We start from the raw sequence: 7192 nt of genomic DNA, 5'->3' as shown, positions 1-7192 counted from the left end.
GTCTAAATGTGCAGATTTATATCCCTCACTTGTTCAAGTTTTTGCAAAGAATGAAAATAACCACAGCAAGTAAATGTAGTTAATAGTAACACAGCCGTGATAACTTGTTTTAACTATAAACGAACGGAACATGATCGCAGATTGCCATACACGTTATTGTTCCATTCATAATAGCTCAAGTCATGCATACGCTCGTTTGTTTTTCGCGCAATCAGGCACAGGGTAATGCTAAAAATATACAGAACGTTGCCAATGATAATAAGAGGAAGAATCCACATTATCGCAAAAGAAACAAGTGAACAGTAACTCTGCTCAGAATCAGAAATAAGCAAATCTGGCTTCAGGGAACTCGCTTCCTGGTCCATCTAGTCAAAAACAATCAAAGTCAGCAAATTTTCTGAGTGTTCAAAGCAAAGTAAATACCACATAATTAACTCCAGCGGGGGCGAGAGTGATGTTGGGATATCCGTATCAACATCCTTTGAATTAAAAAATAAATTTAATCATCTAGAAAGACTGATGTGAAACACAGAAGTTTTTCTATGAATCACACGACTGTATCCAAAAAATCAGTGCAGGATCCTGTAGATTTTCATAGAATTCACACTATAATCGGTAATGATGAATTACGCCCTACTTTACAAGCCGTAATCTAGCATATCACCCTTTATATTGTTTTTTGATTGCGGTAGTCCAAGTAATATCATAGACTTACGGACTCATCACTTGTTGTTTTCGAACTTCCCTATTGAGAGGTCTGGAGTACAACTTTCGGGCATCGGCAATAATGAACTAAGTGTTGTAGACATAACTCAGGTTCAGTATAAGGGTGGGTAAGTGCATGCTTACCGGCACATTTATAGTTGTACAACACATCGATATGTATCCAGTTGTAATTGTAGGATATCCATCCATGTGCATTCAAAATATTATCCTAGCTCCTGCCAAAAATGGCATGTTTATCAAAGGAAAATTCTATAAATCTTCGAAACACATTAAAAATCCGTTTTGGACAAAAAGGAGACAGACAATCAAACAGTAACGTACATTGAAGAACCTATCACCTGTCTCATGAATCATGACATTGTCCAAGCGACCCAACAGAACTCTCGCACATCCGTAATAGCAGCTTGCACGCAATCTCTCGAGCCTAATGCACCCTCGTATATCTTAGAGCGTGTAAGAAAACCATGCCAGGATCTGAAATTTTAATCCTTCAGACACTTTCCGTGACACAAGCATTATACACTGTTGACACACAGCATCAGGTTAACATTGAAGTCTGTACCCACTTGAATACCGATCTAGTAATCCACAAAAATCAACATATCATGGATATGGAAGTGTTTAATACCTCATTCTTACCGTTGCTGAAATTATTCATGCTCAACCTGTTGTTGATGAATCCCTATTACAATCTATCAAGTATAAAATCAATAAAGACATTGAAGAAGTGGGGATACAGAAGAAATTTTTTTAACTTTTATCTAAATATCATGATGTTTTCTCCACTAGCGAGGATCTCTAGGGAAAATGGATGTCATTGAACACCTAATAAGGTTAAAAGACAAGCATAAAGTTATTTACATACCTTTGTATCGACTCCCTATGAAATTTCAGAATGAAATTAATGACAAAGTAGAAAAGATGTTAGAAGAAGGAGTCATTAGGAAATCGAACAGCCCTTATATTTTTCCTTTAATAGATGTATCCAAAAAAGATCGGACTTGGCAAATTTGCGTAGATTTCCGTCACTTAAACAAGGAAATGATTCCCGATCGTTTTCCGGTGCCATGCACCGATGATATCTTATCCTTTAGGACAGAAAAGATATTTCACCAGCTTGGACTTACTTAAAGGCTTTCACCAGATCACCCTTAGCTAAGGAGGAATATCCCATACACCGCCTTCAGCACAGACCAGGGTACACTATGAATTTTTATGTATGCATTTCGGCTTACGTTGAGCCCCAATCACATTCACCAGAATGATTAATATAGTGTTTGGAGACTTATTGGAGATACCCTTCATGCCTATATGGACGATCTTGTAATCTTTTCTCATACCTTAGAAGAACATTTGCATAAACTAGAAGTAGTGCTTCAGAGACTAAGACACACAATTTAAGAGTAAAAATATCCAAATGTGAGTTTTCTAAGACAGAGTTAGTCTATTTACTTACCTGGGAAAAGCAAATGCCGTAGCTGATGCATTATCCCCCAATCCCGCACCATCATGCATGGAACCATTAGCTGAACTAGAAGATATAGCAACATCCGTACCCATTGTTAAAACAGTATCTGAACAAGAAAATTCACTAATCCAAACGATCGCGCGCATTGAAGACCTGGGTTGGAGCGCTGAACTGGTATGGACTGAACAAAGGAAAGATCAGCAGTTAAGTAAAATAATAGATGCTATGAACGGAAATCCTAAAGAAAATGAGTATTTAAATTATGCACGGCCGAATTATATAATCAAAGATAATATTCTGTGTAGGTCCGTGACGAGGAAAACCTGAAGCACACCGCAGGTGACTAACGACCAGGTAGTCGTACCAATCTCTCTTACACCAATCGTCCTAAACTGGTTGCATTCCAATCCCTTACAACGTCATCCTCGGTTCTCTATCATGTCACAGAAAGCTAAATCACTCTTCTACTGGTATACAATGCTTACAGATATAAAACAACACGTAGCTAATTGTCACATTTGTCACAAAAACAAAGGGCACTCGAAGACACCTGTCAGCCTAGGGGCCTACCCCGTGCCAAATCAACCCTTTGAAAGAGTACACTTAGATTTATTAACAGGGTTTTACGAATCTGACAGAGGAAATAAGCACCTCTTAGTGGTAATTGATGCTTTGATCAGGTACACAGAACTAATAGCATTGAAAACAAAAAGCGGGAATAGAATGCGCTAGGAAATTTTACGAGTGCTACATCTGTAAACATGGAATTCCATACATGATAATCTCTGACTCTGGTGGAGAATTCAATAATCATTTCCTTAACTCGTTGTGTGAATTCCTTTGCATTAAGAAAATCAATACCATAATTTATCACCCAGAGTCAAACGGATTGGAGGAAAGGGTAAATAGGAAGGTGTTAATTGTCCTACGAGTTACACTTGGGGGAATGGATCCCAATGGGCTATTGCCATCCCAGCGGTTCTAAGCACTCTTAATCACAGTTGCCACGTATCTATAAAAATGTCGCCACATGAAGCACTTTATGGCACTCCCGCTAGGACGCCTTTCCATATCCTTATGCCACAAACAATTTAAGAAATCCCCTATGGGATGTTATGGATGCAAGCGTAAGCAGATATAATATACCCCGTAAGAATCTAGAAGAAGCTCAAATGATAATGAAAAGAATCATGATAAAACGCCAAACAAACAAAACTATATGCAATTGGTGATCGAATCTATATACAAATATACGTGCGTAAAGCTTAGTGTACACTGTAGATTAAAATTCTGGCTAAACTTGGTTTGATCTACAAAGATTACGCTAAAGTGTGTGTACACTAGTCAACCATTTACTCTCATAACTTTATATCTAGAGTAGTGTGAGACTTACTCTAGCGAGATTAATCTACCACTCATGTACACTATTATGAAGTTGAGGAGGGACTCTCAGTCAAGATCATATTCGTGAGTGGTAACAGGTCATGGTCAAGGAAACTAGTTGCAATAGCTGCCACATTAGTTTTATCAAGGAATTTGAAGAAAAAGAAGAGAAGGCAAATATGGGTTAGACAATGGATATCTAGACGAGATGAAGAAGGGTTGCATGCAAAGCTTTTGCAAGAACTGATCGTTGAAGATGATAAAGCGTATAAGAATTTTTTACGTATGTCTCGTGAAGATTATGATTATCTGCTTGAAAAGGTGACACCCAAAATTATGAAGCGTGATACTCATTTAAGGAAAGCAATCTCCCCTTCAGAAAGATTAACTCTCATACTTAGATTCTTAGCATCTGGTAAGTACAATGTATAAAAGAAAAAATTTTCTTCTAGATAAACCTATATTTATTATTAAATTATACTGAGAAACTAAACAGCAAAATAATTCAAAAAAATTCATATAATATTATTATTATCATGAAAAATAGGTAAACAAAAAGAATAATTAACATATATATTAACTGAATATTTTACATTGTCTTGTAGTATATAATTTATAACTATATTATATACGAATTTGCTTTTCAGGAGATAGTTATCACTCACTAATGTATGCTTTCCGTATACCAGTTACTACTATAGCAAAAATAATTCCAGAAGTATGCACTGCACTGTATGATGTTCTGAAGGAGGATTATCTTAAAGTTAGAAGAACTAACTATAATTCTGTTAAAGAGTACTGGATGCTGATGTTACCAACATCACTTGTCTGAGCATCTGGCTCAGAAGGAATAAGTCTTTATCTGTCAAATCAGTCTGCGGATTTTTTCTCCAGTTTTTATTATTGCTTTCATGATCGTACGTTTCAGTCTTTTCCTATTTTCGATGGAACGTAATTGACGCAGTTCGGATGCAACATATTCTCCAAACAACGAATCATCATCTTGTGGCTGATTCAATATACCTATGGCATTTTTCAATGCATTCTCTTCTTCACTGTGTTTGGATTTCTTAGAACATTTTCCTTTAGTATTTCCTACACCAGATATACCAGGAGTGACATCAGGATTTAGAACTTGCTCTCCAGTTTGAGGGACATTTTCAGTGTTAACCTCTGATGATGATAGAGTCTGTCAAAATGAAAAGAATATATTGAAAAAATTTAAATACAGTAGTTTGGGCTTAAATGATTAACAGTAGAGATATTGTCTGGATACTTAACTATTTGTATTTCCATCATTTTGCTTCAAAGAATTTTGCAGTTAAAACAATATATACAGCATTCAGATCTGAATTTAAAAGGGTGTAAGGATAAGTTAAATATTTTTTAAATTGTAAAAAAAAATGAACAAAACATGCGCTATATAAAACATGAAATTAGTATATATATGTATATATATATATATATATATATATATATATATATATATATATATATATACTATATATATATATATATATATATATATAAATATATATACATATGTATGAATATATGTATATATCAAGTTGTTTGTCAAACTTGCGTTAATGGTATTCATTGCAGCTCAACATTTTCTTTACATGCATCTTGGTTGCTTACTCCCATTTCCATAGTATATTTTAAATCTTTCTCATAATAGTTTGACAGACCCTCTTATTCAAATACTGTAGCCTTACTATTGTGTTTCGTTTTTTCAGACTCCAAATTCCCTTGAGGAATGGCTGGAAGTGTCCAAGGATTTTGAATTTAAATGGCCCTCGATGGGAAACATGTGGTTATCAAGTAACCACCTAACAGTGGTTTGTATTTTAATTACAAGGGTACATACAGCATTGTTCTTTTAGCGTTGGTTGATGGTAACTATAAATTCCTGTACATTGACGTTTGCTGCAATGGTAGGATATCTGATGGGGTGTTTGTGCAAACAGTTCTTTGTCAAGTGCTTTAGAGAACAAATTGTTAAATATACCTAATGAAAGGCAGTTAGAGGGTTCAGGAATGAGGATAAAGTACCATACGTTGCTGTTGCTGGGGATGCCTTTCCTCAAAAATCATATATTATGAAGCCATATCCATACCAAAAATCAACCAGCCCCAGATCGTGTTTTCAACTACAGATTATCCAGAGCACGCAGAGTTGTTGAAAATGCGTTTGGTCTGATATCCGCACGTTTCCGTGTTTTAAGACGACCAATGGAGATATCGCCAGAAAAGGTGAAAGATATTGTTTCATGTATATGTGTTCTTTTTACTAACTCGAAATCAGTCCAAAATGCTCCACCAGGAACGTTTGATAGAGAAGAGGTTGATGACATTGTTGAGGGAAATTGGAGAAAAAAGAGGGATTTCCGAGAAGTACTTTACATCCCCTGCAACCCAATCCAGCATTCGTGACCAGTTCAAACAATATTTCATGACACCGGTGGGCGAGGTGCCTTGGCAATATAAACATATTTAACATTCTATTATCATGTTAATGGTAGCTACATGAATATCATGGATTTGAGGATAGGATTTGGTGGATAGATGGATGAAAGTGAATTTTCTAAATTTGATGTAGTATTGTACTTTATTGAAAGTAAATGACTAATTTCATAAGAGTTTTCATGATTTATCGCCACATACACATTTAATATAATTATGTGTTTGTTTGTGTGTTCCTACTTTTGTCCAAAAAAAGTTAATAAATCATATTTCTTAAAAGACATGTTTCACTTACCATGTTTGTAACAGTAGTTTCTTGGGGTTTCACATCCAATTATGAAGAGAAGAGCGTCAAAATATTCCCATTTGCTTTTCACCAGTACATCATCTGCATCCATGCCACTCTTCTTTACTTTCATTTTCCTTATTTCATTGTTCATTTGGCACCGCAGATTGTGCCACTTTCTCGCTATTTGAGCCTTACTAACATTTAAAGGCTCTGATATTTCTTTTACAGCAATCGCTTTCTTTTCTTTGTCCCTATACTCTTTCAATGCTACATTCCAAAGTTCAGGGAATCTTTCGTAGTGCTTGATTAAAAGCATTGTCTGAGTGCTATCCCATTTGTATTTATGTTTAGATGCCATGACTATTCCAACACGCGTCTAGCTATACTGATTACTCTATTCAGTTGGGCAGAAATACCTAGAGTAGTCTCGTAGAGAACTCTCGACCGCGTGTTCACAAGTATCTAGGTAGACCCCCCCCCCCAAAACAACCCTAGCGAGAGCTGAGAGTAACTATAGCTAGAGCGCTCTCGTTTCTGTGTACATATCGAGAGAGGTCTCCCTAGAGCAAATCTAGCAAAAAAATCTATAATGTACACTAAGCATAAGGGTTTGAACTATAAACTAACGCCTAAATTTGAAGGACCGTTCTGTATTCTAGAAGTATTAACGGCAAATAGGCTGAAGGTTCAGAACATAGGCATTCCAAGTGTAAACAAAAGTATCTGAATAAAAGTAATCAGCACACACTTACCCTATATCATGGCGAATCTAAGTGAAGCATATAGAATTTAATTAAATAATGAATCAATATATCTGTGCGTGTACGCAATAGGAATCTATATAAAGTGCACATATCTTA

At 35.8% G+C, this 7192-nt stretch overlaps 1 pseudogene; it reads right to left on the bottom strand.

The window, feature by feature from the left end:
- Positions 1-4442: 4442 nt before the first annotated feature.
- LOC135209837 (uncharacterized) lies at positions 4443-6690 on the bottom strand (annotated as a pseudogene).
- Positions 6691-7192: the final 502 nt, after the last annotated feature.

Source organism: Macrobrachium nipponense, chromosome 38, assembly GCF_015104395.2.
Source record: "Macrobrachium nipponense isolate FS-2020 chromosome 38, ASM1510439v2, whole genome shotgun sequence".
Lineage (NCBI taxonomy): Eukaryota > Metazoa > Arthropoda > Malacostraca > Decapoda > Palaemonidae > Macrobrachium > Macrobrachium nipponense.
The sequence above is the reverse complement of the archived record's forward strand: the minus strand, read 5'-3'. Positions and strand labels throughout refer to the sequence as shown.